The following is a 15,503-nucleotide window of genomic DNA, read 5'->3' on the forward strand; positions in this document are numbered from 1 at the left end:
GAAGAAAGTGTGGGAGAAGTAAAAAAGAAGGTGAAGGGCGTGGAAGTAGTGAAACATCAATATCTGACAAAATAAAAAAAAATTAACATAGTCAAAATCTTTCTACCGCCGAACGTCATAAAAAAAAACAAACCTGCTATTCTATTACATTGGGCTAAACCTCTGTGCCTTTAATGTCTCCGCCACATCCCCCAATACATCCTACATTATTCTTAGTTGTTTTCCTTCATGTAGAATGAACCTACAAGTTTATAAAGGGTTTATTTTAATTCCGATATTTTCATCCCATTGACTTGCATTGGGATCGGGTATCGGTATCGGATTAGATCCGATATTTTGACGGTATCGGCCGATACTTTCCGATACCGATACTTTCCGATATCGGAAAGTATCGCTCAACACTAATAATCACTGATCTTGATCATGGTGCTATAAGAAAAGGTGTTTGATTCTCATCAAAGGTCAATGTCTGAGTAGTTGTGGCCGAGTGGTTAAGGCGATGGACTAGAAATCCATTGGGGTTTCCCTGCGCAGGTTCAAATCCTGCCGACTACGAATATGTTCATATAGTTTTTTGACTGATTACCTGAGAAGATAAATTTGCGTGTGTCCTGTTTTATGCCGCATGAAGGTGATATGCGAACTTTGGGCAGGGTTTCTAGAACCAGACTGACTTGATTTTTGGATGCATTTTATATAAGCCGATCTGACGCTACATCCCACGTGCGTCATGCCACTAATTAAAAGAAGCGCCAAGAGTGCCACCAGGTAAGTGGTGCATCTCCCTCTTTTGTCTAGCAGTTACAGACCACTGCTGTGACAGGTGTACTGGGACATGCACTTTTATTCACAGCAACCTTGAATTATCTCTTGGATAAAACTTTTTACCACACAATGAAAATTTTTTAGCCACTTGTGGATGAACAGCTTTCTAAGAGTATACGTTTTGCAGTTGTTTTTTTCTTACCCTTTTTCCAAGTAACAGATTCAACACTCTATTTACTAGCCACTTTCCATCAACATTTAAAACTGTTATTGTTGAGATATCATGGAACTCTTGGCACACTTGTGGAAATAAAGTTTAGGAGATATTAATTTACCATTGTGTATTAATTGTAGATTTGCACTACAGCTTTAGAGCCTTTTTTACCATGATTCATGAGTTCATATCTGCTTTTTAGCACAAAAAAACTGCAGCCAGTTATTTTTTGTGCATGTGGTTCCATGGTGTAATGGTTAGCACTCTGTACTCTGAATCCAGCGATCTGAGTTCAAATCTCAGTGGAACCTGGGCAGCTCTTTGTACATGTGTTTCAGTTTTTGCACTTACACTGAGTTCTCCTGTGCCAAAGGTTTAACATAAAAAGAGAAAGTTAAAATCAACATGCAAAACAAAGATTTGAATGTTCCAAGCATCCATGGAGTGATCACTTCTATGGCCAAATCTACCTTTAAAGCAGGATTACGGAAACTTAAAATTGACTTTAAGTTACAGCACTCTTACGAACTGTGTCACGCAAAGCAACCATACCCTATGATTTATGTCAATGTTCACATAACACTTTTTCCAGGTGTATGAAACTGACAAGGATTTGAAGCTGAAATGGCTTCAGGAAATGTTGGCGTTTTCTTCCTGAATCATCTTTTCTTGTGTTTTTCAGAATTTCCTACAGCGGTTTGTAAACATTTTTGGTGGTGTTTTTCTAAAATTATTTTGGGCATCTTTTGAGTCTGTTTTTGTGGCTTTTCTTTGTAGCTCACAAAATGCACCAAAAGTCTCTCAGGAACCTTGAAGGAGTTTTCCTAACCTTGCCATTGAATTGTATTATAAGTATGGAGATCTTCTAAATGAAAAACACCTGAAGAATGATATGCTTATTTTAGTTAACTGCTTGTCATTTTTGGAAACTTGATGTGGTTAAAAGACACCCAAAAGCCTGATCATATGAACAGCAACTCTTTTTTACGTGGAAATTAATTTGTTCAGTGTTTTCAGCATTTTCACAGTAATTTTCAGGATGTTTTTGGAATGGACCCACTCCAAATCTGCCTTATAAAGAGGTAAAAGTTTTAAACTGTGCATGATTCCCATTGATGATGATTTTAAATCAGATTTTTACATTTTACTGGGACCTGGAAATTTGTTTCTATTTTCTGAGATGTTTTCCAGAGGGATAATCACTGATCTTGATCATGGTGCTATAAGAAAAGGTGTTTGATTCTCATCAAAGGTTAATGTCTGAGTAGTCGTGGCCGAGTGGTTAAGGTGATGGACTAGAAATCCATTAGGTTTTCCCCGTGCAGGTTCAAATCCTGCCGACTACGTATATGTTCATATAGTTTTTTGACTGATTACCTGAGAAGATAAATTTGCGTGTGTCCTGTTTTATGCCACATGAAGGTGATATGCGAACTTTGGGCAGGGTTTCTAGAACCAGACTGACTTGATTTTTGGATGCATTTTATATAAGCCGATCTGACGCTACATCCCACGTGCGTCATGCCACTAATTAAAAGAAGCGCCATGAGTGCCACCAGGTAAGTGGTGCATCTCCCTCTTTTGTCTAGCAGTTACAGACCACTGCTGTGGCAGTTGTACTGGGACATGCACTTTTATTCACAGTAACCTTGAATTATCTCTTGGATAAAACTTTTTACCACACAATGAAAATTTTTTAGCCACTTCTGGATGAACAGCTTTCTAACAGTATAAGTTTTGCAGTTATTTTTTTTCTTATCCTTTTTCCAAGTAACAGATCCAACACTCTATTTACTAGCCACTTTCCATCAACATTTAAAACTGTCATTGTTGAGATATCATGGAACTCTTGGCACACTTGTGGAAATAAAGTTTAGGAGATATTAATTTACCATTGTGTATTAATTGTAGATTTGCACTACAGCTTTAGAGCCTTTTTTCACCATGATTCATGAGTTCATATGTGCTTTTTAGCACAAAAAAACTGCAGCCAGTTATTTTTTGTGCATGTTGTTCCATGGTGTAATGGTTAGCACTCTGGACTCTGAATCCAGCGATCTGAGTTCAAATCTCAGTGGAACCTGGGCAGCTCTTTGTACATGTGTTTCAGTTTTTGCACTTACACTGAGTTCTCCTGTGCCAAAAGTTTAACATAAAAAGAGAAAGTTAAAATCAACATGCAAAACAAAGATTTGAATGTTCCAAGCATCCATGGAGTGATCACTTTGAGTTCTATGGCCAAATCTACCTTTAAAGCAGGATTACAGAAACTTAAAATTGACTTTAAGTTACAGCACTCTTACAAACTGTGTCACGCAAAGCAACCATACCCTATGATTTATGTCAATGTTTACATAACACTTTTTCCAGGTATATGAAACTGACAAGGATTTGAAGCTGAAATGGCTTCAGGAAATGTTGGCGTTTTCTTCCTGAATCATCTTTTCTTGTGTTTTTCAGAGTTTCCTACAGCGGTTTGTAAACATTTTTGGTGGTGTTTTTCTAAAATTATTTTGGGCATCTTTTGAGTCTGTTTTTGTGGCTTTTCTCTGTAGCTCACAAAATGCACCAAAAGTCTCTCAGGAACCTTCAAGGAGTTTTCCTAACCTTGTCATTGAATTGTATTATAAGTATGGAGCTCTTCTAAATGAAAAACACCTGAAGAATGATATGCTTATTTTAGTTAACCGCTTGGCATTTTTGGAAACTTGATGTGGTTAAAAGACGCCCAAAAGCCTGATCATATGAACAGCAAGTCTTTTTTAGGTGGAAATTAATTTGTTCAGTGTTTTCAGCATTTTCAGAGTAATTTTCAGGATGTTTTTGGAATGGACCCACTCCAAATCCGCCTTATAAAGAAGTAAAAGTTTTAAACTGTGCATGATTCCCATTGATGATGACTTTAAATCAGATTTTTACATTTTACTGGGACCTGGAAATTTGTTTCTATTTTCTGAGATGTTTTCCAGAGGGATAATCACTGATCTTGATCATGGTGCTATAAGAAAAGGTGTTTGATTCTCATCAAAGGTCAATGTCTAAGTAGTTGTGGCCGAGTGGTTAAGGTGATGGACTAGAAATCCATTAGGGTTTCCCCGTGCAGGTTCAAATCCTGCCGACTATGAATATGTTCATATAGTTTTTTGACTGATTACCTGAGAAGATAAATTTGCGTGTGTCCTGTTTTATGCCACATGAAGGTGATATGCGAACTTTGGGCAGGGTTTCTAGAACCAGACTGACTTGATTTTTGGATGCATTTTATATAAGCCGATCTGACGCTACATCCCACGTGCGTCATGCCACTAATTAAAAGAAGTGCCATGAGTGCCACCAGGTAAGTGGTGCATCTCCCTCTTTTGTCTAGCAGTTACAGACCACTGCTGTGGCAGGTGTACTGGGACATGCACTTTTATTCACAGCAACCTTGAATTATCTCTTGGATAAAACTTTTTACCACACAATGAAAATTTTTTAGCCACTTCTGGATAAACAGCTTTCTAACAGTATAAGTTTTGCAGTTATTTTTTTCTTACCCTTTTTCCAAGAAACAGATCCAACACTCTATTTACTAGCCACTTTCCATCAACATTTAAAACTGTAATTGTTGAGATATCATGGAACTCTTGGCACACTTGTGGAAATAAAGTTTAGGAGATATTAATTTACCATTGTGTATTAATTGTAGATTTGCACTACAGCTTTAGAGCCTTTTTTCACCATCATTCATGAGTTCATATGTGCTTTTTAGCACAAAAAAACTGCAGCCAGTTATTTTTTGTGCATGTGGTTCCATGGTGTAATGGTTAGCACTCTGGACTCTGAATCCAGCGATCTGAGTTCAAATCTCAGTGGAACCTGGGCAGCTCTTTGTACATGTGTTTCAGTTTTTGAACTTACACTGAGTTCTCCTGTGCCAAAGGCTTAACATAAAAAGAGAAAGTTAAAATCAACATGCAAAACAAAGATTTGAATGTTCCAAGCATCCATGGAGTGATCACTTTGAGTTCTATGGCCAAATTTACCTTTAAAGCAGGATTACGGAAACTTAAAATTGACTTTAAGTTACAGCACTCTAACGAACTGTGTCACGCAAAGCAACCATACCCTATGATTTATGTCAATGTTCACATAACACTTTTTCCAGGTGTATGAAACTGACAAGGATTTGAAGCTGAAATGGCTTCAGGAAATGTTGGCGTTTTCTTCCTGAATCATCTTTTCTTGTGTTTTTCAGAGTTTCCTACAGCGGTTTGTAAACATTTTTGGTGGTGTTTTTCTAAAATTATTTTGGGCATCTTTTGAGTCTGTTTTTGTGGCTTTTCTCTGTAGCTCACAAAATGCACCAAAAGTCTCTCAGGAACCTTCAAGGAGTTTTCCTAACCTTGTCATTGAATTGTATTATAAGTATGGAGCTCTTCTAAATGAAAAACACCTGAAGAATGATATGCTTATTTTAGTTAACCGCTTGGCATTTTTGGAAACTTGATGTGGTTAAAAGACGCCCAAAAGCCTGATCATATGAACAGCAACTCTTTTTTACGTGGAAATTAATTTGTTCAGTGTTTTCAGCATTTTCATAGTAATTTTCATTATGTTTTTGGAATGGACCCACTTCAAATCCGCCTTATAAAGAAGTAAAAGTTTTAAACTGTGCATGATTCCCATTGATGATGACTTTAAATCAGATTTTTACATTTTACTGGGACCTGGAAATTTGTTTCTATTTTCTGAGATGTTTTCCAGAGGGATAATCACTGATCTTGATCATGGTGCTATAAGAAAAGGTGTTTGATTCTCATCAAAGGTTAATGTCTGAGTAGTCGTGGCCGAGTGGTTAAGGCGATGGACTAGAAATCCCTTGGGGTTTCCCCGCGCAGGTTCAAATCCTGCCGACCACGAATATGTTCATATAGTTTTTTGACTGATTACCTGAGAAGATAAATTTGTGTGTGTCCTGTTTTATGCCACATGAAGGTGATATGCGAACTTTGGGCAGGGTTTCTAGAACCAGACTGACTTGATTTTTGGATGCATTTTATATAAGCCGATCTGACGCTACATCCCACGTGCGTCATGCCACTAATTAAAAGAAGTGCCATGAGTGCCACCAGGTAAGTGGTGCATCTCCCTCTTTTGTCTAGCAGTTACAGACCACTGCTGTGGCAGGTGTACTGGGACATGCACTTTTATTCACAGCAACCTTGAATTATCTCTTGGATAAAACTTTTTACCACACAATGAAAATTTTTTAGCCTCTTCTGGATAAACAGCTTTCTAACAGTATAAGTTTTGCAGTTATTTTTTTCTTACCCTTTTTCCAAGAAACAGATCCAACACTCTATTTACTAGCCACTTTCCATCAACATTTAAAACTGTAATTGTTGAGATATCATGGAACTCTTGGCACACTTGTGGAAATAAAGTTTAGGAGATATTAATTTACCATTGTGTATTAATTGTAGATTTGCACTACAGCTTTAGAGCCTTTTTTCACCATCATTCATGAGTTCATATGTGCTTTTTAGCACAAAAAAACTGCAGCCAGTTATTTTTTGTGCATGTGGTTCCATGGTGTAATGGTTAGCACTCTGGACTCTGAATCCAGCGATCTGAGTTCAAATCTCAGTGGAACCTGGGCAGCTCTTTGTACATGTGTTTCAGTTTTTGAACTTACACTGAGTTCTCCTGTGCCAAAGGTTTAACATAAAAAGAGAAAGTTAAAATCAACATGCAAAACAAAGATTTGAATGTTCCAAGCATCCATGGAGTGATCACTTTGAGTTCTATGGCCAAATTTACCTTTAAAGCAGGATTACGGAAACTTAAAATTGACTTTAAGTTACAGCACTCTAACGAACTGTGTCACGCAAAGCAACCATACCCTATGATTTATGTCAATGTTCACATAACACTTTTTCCAGGTGTATGAAACTGACAAGGATTTGAAGCTGAAATGGCTTCAGGAAATGTTGGCGTTTTCTTCCTGAATCATCTTTTCTTGTGTTTTTCAGAGTTTCCTACAGCGGTTTGTAAACATTTTTGGTGGTGTTTTTCTAAAATTATTTTGGGCATCTTTTGAGTCTGTTTTTGTGGCTTTTCTCTGTAGCTCACAAAATGCACCAAAAGTCTCTCAGGAACCTTCAAGGAGTTTTCCTAACCTTGTCATTGAATTGTATTATAAGTATGGAGCTCTTCTAAATGAAAAACACCTGAAGAATGATATGCTTATTTTAGTTAACCGCTTGGCATTTTTGGAAACTTGATGTGGTTAAAAGAAGCCCAAAAGCCTGATCATATGAACAGCAACTCTTTTTTACGTGGAAATTAATTTGTTCAGTGTTTTCAGCATTTTCAGAGTAATTTTCAGGATGTTTTTGGAATGGACCCACTCCAAATCCGCCTTATAAAGAAGTAAAAGTTTTAAACTGTGCATGATTCCCATTGATGATGATTTTAAATCAGATTTTTACATTTTACTGGGACCTGGAAATTTGTTTCTATTTTCTGAGATGTTTTCCAGAGGGATAATCACTGATCTTGATCATGGTGCTATAAGAAAAGGTGTTTGATTCTCATCAAAGGTCAATGTCTGAGTAGTCGTGGCCGAGTGGTTAAGGTGATGGACTAGAAATCCATTAGGGTTTCCCCGTGCAGGTTCAAATCCTGCCGACTACGTATATGTTCATATAGTTTTTTGACTGATTACCTGAGAAGATAAATTTGCGTGTGTCCTGTTTTATGCCACATGAAGGTGATATGCGAACTTTGGGCAGGGTTTCTAGAACCAGACTGACTTGATTTTTGGATGCATTTTATATAAGCCGATCTGACGCTACATCCCACGTGCGTCATGCCACTAATTAAAAGAAGCGCCATGAGTGCCACCAGGTAAGTGGTGCATCTCCCTCTTTTGTCTAGCAGTTACAGACCACTGCTGTGGCAGTTGTACTGGGACATGCACTTTTATTCACAGCAACCTTGAATTATCTCTTGGATAAAACTTTTTACCACACAATGAAAATTTTTTAGCCACTTCTGGATGAACAGCTTTCTAACAGTATAAGTTTTGCAGTTATTTTTTTTCTTATCCTTTTTCCAAGTAACAGATCCAACACTCTATTTACTAGCCACTTTCCATCAACATTTAAAACTGTCATTGTTGAGATATCATGGAACTCTTGGCACACTTGTGGAAATAAAGTTTAGGAGATATTAATTTACCATTGTGTATTAATTGTAGATTTGCACTACAGCTTTAGAGCCTTTTTTCACCATGATTCATGAGTTCATATGTGCTTTTTAGCACAAAAAAACTGCAGCCAGTTATTTTTTGTGCATGTTGTTCCATGGTGTAATGGTTAGCACTCTGGACTCTGAATCCAGCGATCTGAGTTCAAATCTCAGTGGAACCTGGGCAGCTCTTTGTACATGTGTTTCAGTTTTTGCACTTACACTGAGTTCTCCTGTGCCAAAAGTTTAACATAAAAAGAGAAAGTTAAAATCAACATGCAAAACAAAGATTTGAATGTTCCAAGCATCCATGGAGTGATCACTTTGAGTTCTATGGCCAAATCTACCTTTAAAGCAGGATTACAGAAACTTAAAATTGACTTTAAGTTACAGCACTCTTACAAACTGTGTCACGCAAAGCAACCATACCCTATGATTTATGTCAATGTTTACATAACACTTTTTCCAGGTATATGAAACTGACAAGGATTTGAAGCTGAAATGGCTTCAGGAAATGTTGGCGTTTTCTTCCTGAATCATCTTTTCTTGTGTTTTTCAGAGTTTCCTACAGCGGTTTGTAAACATTTTTGGTGGTGTTTTTCTAAAATTATTTTGGGCATCTTTTGAGTCTGTTTTTGTGGCTTTTCTCTGTAGCTCACAAAATGCACCAAAAGTCTCTCAGGAACCTTCAAGGAGTTTTCCTAACCTTGTCATTGAATTGTATTATAAGTATGGAGCTCTTCTAAATGAAAAACACCTGAAGAATGATATGCTTATTTTAGTTAACCGCTTGGCATTTTTGGAAACTTGATGTGGTTAAAAGACGCCCAAAAACCTGATCATATGAACAGCAAGTCTTTTTTACGTGGAAATTAATTTGTTCAGTGTTTTCAGCATTTTCAGAGTAATTTTCAGGATGTTTTTGGAATGGACCCACTCCAAATCCGCCTTATAAAGAAGTAAAAGTTTTAAACTGCATGATTCCCATTGATGATGACTTTAAATCAGATTTTTACATTTTACTGGGACCTGGAAATTTGTTTCTATTTTCTGAGATGTTTTCCAGAGGGATAATCACTGATCTTGATCATGGTGCTATAAGAAAAGGTGTTTGATTCTCATCAAAGGTCAATGTCTAAGTAGTTGTGGCCGAGTGGTTAAGGTGATGGACTAGAAATCCATTAGGGTTTCCCCGTGCAGGTTCAAATCCTGCCGACTATGAATATGTTCATATAGTTTTTTGACTGATTACCTGAGAAGATAAATTTGCGTGTGTCCTGTTTTATGCCACATGAAGGTGATATGCGAACTTTGGGCAGGGTTTCTAGAACCAGACTGACTTGATTTTTGGATGCATTTTATATAAGCCGATCTGACGCTACATCCCACGTGCGTCATGCCACTAATTAAAAGAAGTGCCATGAGTGCCACCAGGTAAGTGGTGCATCTCCCTCTTTTGTCTAGCAGTTACAGACCACTGCTGTGGCAGGTGTACTGGGACATGCACTTTTATTCACAGCAACCTTGAATTATCTCTTGGATAAAACTTTTTACCACACAATGAAAATTTTTTAGCCACTTCTGGATAAACAGCTTTCTAACAGTATAAGTTTTGCAGTTATTTTTTTCTTACCCTTTTTCCAAGAAACAGATCCAACACTCTATTTACTAGCCACTTTCCATCAACATTTAAAACTGTAATTGTTGAGATATCATGGAACTCTTGGCACACTTGTGGAAATAAAGTTTAGGAGATATTAATTTACCATTGTGTATTAATTGTAGATTTGCACTACAGCTTTAGAGCCTTTTTTCACCATCATTCATGAGTTCATATGTGCTTTTTAGCACAAAAAAACTGCAGCCAGTTATTTTTTGTGCATGTGGTTCCATGGTGTAATGGTTAGCACTCTGGACTCTGAATCCAGCGATCTGAGTTCAAATCTCAGTGGAACCTGGGCAGCTCTTTGTACATGTGTTTCAGTTTTTGAACTTACACTGAGTTCTCCTGTGCCAAAGGCTTAACATAAAAAGAGAAAGTTAAAATCAACATGCAAAACAAAGATTTGAATGTTCCAAGCATCCATGGAGTGATCACTTTGAGTTCTATGGCCAAATTTACCTTTAAAGCAGGATTACGGAAACTTAAAATTGACTTTAAGTTACAGCACTCTAACGAACTGTGTCACGCAAAGCAACCATACCCTATGATTTATGTCAATGTTCACATAACACTTTTTCCAGGTGTATGAAACTGACAAGGATTTGAAGCTGAAATGGCTTCAGGAAATGTTGGCGTTTTCTTCCTGAATCATCTTTTCTTGTGTTTTTCAGAGTTTCCTACAGCGGTTTGTAAACATTTTTGGTGGTGTTTTTCTAAAATTATTTTGGGCATCTTTTGAGTCTGTTTTTGTGGCTTTTCTCTGTAGCTCACAAAATGCACCAAAAGTCTCTCAGGAACCTTCAAGGAGTTTTCCTAACCTTGTCATTGAATTGTATTATAAGTATGGAGCTCTTCTAAATGAAAAACACCTGAAGAATGATATGCTTATTTTAGTTAACCGCTTGGCATTTTTGGAAACTTGATGTGGTTAAAAGACGCCCAAAAGCCTGATCATATGAACAGCAACTCTTTTTTACGTGGAAATTAATTTGTTCAGTGTTTTCAGCATTTTCATAGTAATTTTCATTATGTTTTTGGAATGGACCCACTTCAAATCCGCCTTATAAAGAAGTAAAAGTTTTAAACTGTGCATGATTCCCATTGATGATGACTTTAAATCAGATTTTTACATTTTACTGGGACCTGGAAATTTGTTTCTATTTTCTGAGATGTTTTCCAGAGGGATAATCACTGATCTTGATCATGGTGCTATAAGAAAAGGTGTTTGATTCTCATCAAAGGTTAATGTCTGAGTAGTCGTGGCCGAGTGGTTAAGGCGATGGACTAGAAATCCCTTGGGGTTTCCCCCGCGCAGGTTCAAATCCTGCCGACCACGAATATGTTCATATAGTTTTTTGACTGATTACCTGAGAAGATAAATTTGTGTGTGTCCTGTTTTATGCCACATGAAGGTGATATGCGAACTTTGGGCAGGGTTTCTAGAACCAGACTGACTTGATTTTTGGATGCATTTTATATAAGCCGATCTGACGCTACATCCCACGTGCGTCATGCCACTAATTAAAAGAAGTGCCATGAGTGCCACCAGGTAAGTGGTGCATCTCCCTCTTTTGTCTAGCAGTTACAGACCACTGCTGTGGCAGGTGTACTGGGACATGCACTTTTATTCACAGCAACCTTGAATTATCTCTTGGATAAAACTTTTTACCACACAATGAAAATTTTTTAGCCTCTTCTGGATAAACAGCTTTCTAACAGTATAAGTTTTGCAGTTATTTTTTTCTTACCCTTTTTCCAAGAAACAGATCCAACACTCTATTTACTAGCCACTTTCCATCAACATTTAAAACTGTAATTGTTGAGATATCATGGAACTCTTGGCACACTTGTGGAAATAAAGTTTAGGAGATATTAATTTACCATTGTGTATTAATTGTAGATTTGCACTACAGCTTTAGAGCCTTTTTTCACCATCATTCATGAGTTCATATGTGCTTTTTAGCACAAAAAAACTGCAGCCAGTTATTTTTTGTGCATGTGGTTCCATGGTGTAATGGTTAGCACTCTGGACTCTGAATCCAGCGATCTGAGTTCAAATCTCAGTGGAACCTGGGCAGCTCTTTGTACATGTGTTTCAGTTTTTGAACTTACACTGAGTTCTCCTGTGCCAAAGGTTTAACATAAAAAGAGAAAGTTAAAATCAACATGCAAAACAAAGATTTGAATGTTCCAAGCATCCATGGAGTGATCACTTTGAGTTCTATGGCCAAATTTACCTTTAAAGCAGGATTACGGAAACTTAAAATTGACTTTAAGTTACAGCACTCTAACGAACTGTGTCACGCAAAGCAACCATACCCTATGATTTATGTCAATGTTCACATAACACTTTTTCCAGGTGTATGAAACTGACAAGGATTTGAAGCTGAAATGGCTTCAGGAAATGTTGGCGTTTTCTTCCTGAATCATCTTTTCTTGTGTTTTTCAGAGTTTCCTACAGCGGTTTGTAAACATTTTTGGTGGTGTTTTTCTAAAATTATTTTGGGCATCTTTTGAGTCTGTTTTTGTGGCTTTTCTCTGTAGCTCACAAAATGCACCAAAAGTCTCTCAGGAACCTTCAAGGAGTTTTCCTAACCTTGTCATTGAATTGTATTATAAGTATGGAGCTCTTCTAAATGAAAAACACCTGAAGAATGATATGCTTATTTTAGTTAACCGCTTGGCATTTTTGGAAACTTGATGTGGTTAAAAGAAGCCCAAAAGCCTGATCATATGAACAGCAACTCTTTTTTACGTGGAAATTAATTTGTTCAGTGTTTTCAGCATTTTCAGAGTAATTTTCAGGATGTTTTTGGAATGGACCCACTCCAAATCCGCCTTATAAAGAAGTAAAAGTTTTAAACTGTGCATGATTCCCATTGATGATGATTTTAAATCAGATTTTTACATTTTACTGGGACCTGGAAATTTGTTTCTATTTTCTGAGATGTTTTCCAGAGGGATAATCACTGATCTTGATCATGGTGCTATAAGAAAAGGTGTTTGATTCTCATCAAAGGTTAATGTCTGAGTAGTCGTGGCCGAGTGGTTAAGGTGATGGACTAGAAATCCATTAGGGTTTCCCCGTGCAGGTTCAAATCCTGCCGACTACGTATATGTTCATGTAGTTTTTTGACTGATTACCTGAGAAGATAAATTTGCGTGTGTCCTGTTTTATGCCACATGAAGGTGATATGCGAACTTTGGGCAGGGTTTCTAGAACCAGACTGACTTGATTTTTGGATGCATTTTATATAAGCCGATCTGACGCTACATCCCACGTGCGTCATGCCACTAATTAAAAGAAGCGCCATGAGTGCCACCAGGTAAGTGGTGCATCTCCCTCTTTTGTCTAGCAGTTACAGACCACTGCTGTGGCAGTTGTACTGGGACATGCACTTTTATTCACAGCAACCTTGAATTATCTCTTGGATAAAACTTTTTACCACACAATGAAAATTTTTTAGCCACTTCTGGATGAACAGCTTTCTAACAGTATAAGTTTTGCAGTTATTTTTTTTCTTAGCCTTTTTCCAAGTAACAGATCCAACACTCTATTTACTAGCCACTTTCCATCAACATTTAAAACTGTCATTGTTGAGATATCATGGAACTCTTGGCACACTTGTGGAAATAAAGTTTAGGAGATATTAATTTACCATTGTGTATTAATTGTAGATTTGCACTACAGCTTTAGAGCCTTTTTTCACCATGATTCATGAGTTCATATGTGCTTTTTAGCACAAAAAAACTGCAGCCAGTTATTTTTTGTGCATGTGGTTCCATGGTGTAATGGTTAGCACTCTGGACTCTGAATCCAGCGATCTGAGTTCAAATCTCAGTGGAACCTGGGCAGCTCTTTGCACATGTGTTTCAGTTTTTGCACTTACACTGAGTTCTCCTGTGCCAAAAGTTTAACATAAAAAGAGAAAGTTAAAATCAACATGCAAAACAAAGATTTGAATGTTCCAAGCATCCATGGAGTGATCACTTTGAGTTCTATGGCCAAATCTACCTTTAAAGCAGGATTACGGAAACTTAAAATTGACTTTAAGTTACAGCACTCTTACAAACTGTGTCACGCAAAGCAACCATACCCTATGATTTATGTCAATGTTCACATAACACTTTTTCCAGGTATATGAAACTGACAAGGATTTGAAGCTGAAATGGCTTCAGGAAATGTTGGCGTTTTCTTCCTGAATCATCTTTTCTTCTGTTTTTCAGAGTTTCCTACAGCGGTTTGTAAACATTTTTGGTGGTGTTTTTCTAAAATTATTTTGGGCATCTTTTGAGTCTGTTTTTGTGGCTTTTCTCTGTAGCTCACAAAATGCACCAAAAGTCTCTCAGGAACCTTCAAGGAGTTTTCCTAACCTTGCCATTGAATTGTATTATAAGTATGGAGCTCTTCTAAATGAAAAACACCTGAAGAATGATATGCTTATTTTAGTTAACCGCTTGGCATTTTTGGAAACTTGATGTGGTTAAAAGACACCCAAAAGCCTGATCATATGAACAGCAACTCTTTTTTACGTGGAAATTAATTTGTTCAGTGTTTTCAGCATTTTCAGAGTAATTTTCAGGATGTTTTTGGAATGGACCCACTCCAAATCCGCCTTATAAAGAGGTAAAAGTTTTAAACTGTGCATGATTCCCATTGATGATGACTTTAAATCAGATTTTTACATTTTACTGGGACCTGGAAATTTGTTTCTTTTTTCTGAGATGTTTTCCAGAGGGATAATCACTGATCTTGATCATGGTGCTATAAGAAAAGGTGTTTGATTCTCATCAAAGGTTAATGTCTGAGTAGTCGTGGCCGAGTGGTTAAGGTGATGGACTAGAAATCCATTGCGGTTTCCCCGCGCAGGTTCAAATCCTGCCTACCACGAATATGTTCATATAGTTTTTTGACTGATTACCTGAGAAGATAAATGTGTGTGTGTCCTGTTTTATGCCACATGAAGGTGATATGCGAACTTTGGGCAGGGTTTCTAGAACCAGACTGACTTGATTTTTGGATGCATTTTATATAAGCCGATCTGACGCTACATCCCACGTGCGTCATGCCACTAATTAAAAGAAGCGCCATGAGTGCCACCAGGTAAGTGGTGCATCTCCCTCTTTTGTCTAGCAGTTACAGACCACTGCTGTGGCAGTTGTACTGGGACATGCACTTTTATTCACAGCAACCTTGAATTATCTCTTGGATAAAACTTTTTACCACACAATGAAAATTTTTTAGCCACTTCTGGATGAACAGCTTTCTAACAGTATAAGTTTTGCAGTTATTTTTTTTCTTAGCCTTTTTCCAAGTAACAGATCCAACACTCTATTTACTAGCCACTTTCCATCAACATTTAAAACTGTCATTGTTGAGATATCATGGAACTCTTGGCACACTTGTGGAAATAAAGTTTAGGAGATATTAATTTACCATTGTGTATTAATTGTAGATTTGCACTACAGCTTTAGAGCCTTTTTTCACCATGATTCATGAGTTCATATGTGCTTTTTAGCACAAAAAAACTGCAGCCAGTTATTTTTTGTGCATGTGGTTCCATGGTGTAATGGTTAGCACTCTGGACTCTGAATCCAGCGATCTGAGTTCAAATCTCAGTGGAACCT

General features: G+C 37.3%; 10 non-coding genes across 10 annotated transcripts; all 10 read left to right on the forward strand.

The window, feature by feature from the left end:
• Nucleotides 1-473: 473 nt before the first annotated feature.
• On the forward strand, nucleotides 474-555 carry TRNAS-AGA (transfer RNA serine (anticodon AGA)). Its single transcript has one exon. It is a non-coding gene; the product is annotated as a tRNA-Ser (tRNA).
• Nucleotides 556-1,218: 663 nt separating this feature from the next.
• Nucleotides 1,219-1,290, forward strand: TRNAQ-CUG (transfer RNA glutamine (anticodon CUG)). The gene has a single exon. It is a non-coding gene; the product is annotated as a tRNA-Gln (tRNA).
• A 1,700-nt stretch (nucleotides 1,291-2,990) lies between these two features.
• On the forward strand, nucleotides 2,991-3,062 carry TRNAQ-CUG (transfer RNA glutamine (anticodon CUG)). Its single transcript has one exon. It is a non-coding gene; the product is annotated as a tRNA-Gln (tRNA).
• Nucleotides 3,063-4,767: 1,705 nt separating this feature from the next.
• TRNAQ-CUG (transfer RNA glutamine (anticodon CUG)) lies at nucleotides 4,768-4,839 on the forward strand. Its single transcript has one exon. It is a non-coding gene; the product is annotated as a tRNA-Gln (tRNA).
• Nucleotides 4,840-6,544: 1,705 nt separating this feature from the next.
• TRNAQ-CUG (transfer RNA glutamine (anticodon CUG)) lies at nucleotides 6,545-6,616 on the forward strand. Its single transcript has one exon. It is a non-coding gene; the product is annotated as a tRNA-Gln (tRNA).
• A 1,706-nt stretch (nucleotides 6,617-8,322) lies between these two features.
• Nucleotides 8,323-8,394, forward strand: TRNAQ-CUG (transfer RNA glutamine (anticodon CUG)). The gene has a single exon. It is a non-coding gene; the product is annotated as a tRNA-Gln (tRNA).
• Nucleotides 8,395-10,097: 1,703 nt separating this feature from the next.
• On the forward strand, nucleotides 10,098-10,169 carry TRNAQ-CUG (transfer RNA glutamine (anticodon CUG)). The gene has a single exon. It is a non-coding gene; the product is annotated as a tRNA-Gln (tRNA).
• A 1,706-nt stretch (nucleotides 10,170-11,875) lies between these two features.
• TRNAQ-CUG (transfer RNA glutamine (anticodon CUG)) lies at nucleotides 11,876-11,947 on the forward strand. The gene has a single exon. It is a non-coding gene; the product is annotated as a tRNA-Gln (tRNA).
• Nucleotides 11,948-13,653: 1,706 nt separating this feature from the next.
• Nucleotides 13,654-13,725, forward strand: TRNAQ-CUG (transfer RNA glutamine (anticodon CUG)). Its single transcript has one exon. It is a non-coding gene; the product is annotated as a tRNA-Gln (tRNA).
• A 1,706-nt stretch (nucleotides 13,726-15,431) lies between these two features.
• TRNAQ-CUG (transfer RNA glutamine (anticodon CUG)) lies at nucleotides 15,432-15,503 on the forward strand. Its single transcript has one exon. It is a non-coding gene; the product is annotated as a tRNA-Gln (tRNA).

This window comes from Ranitomeya variabilis, chromosome 2 (assembly GCF_051348905.1).
Source record: "Ranitomeya variabilis isolate aRanVar5 chromosome 2, aRanVar5.hap1, whole genome shotgun sequence".
Classification (NCBI taxonomy): domain Eukaryota; kingdom Metazoa; phylum Chordata; class Amphibia; order Anura; family Dendrobatidae; genus Ranitomeya; species Ranitomeya variabilis.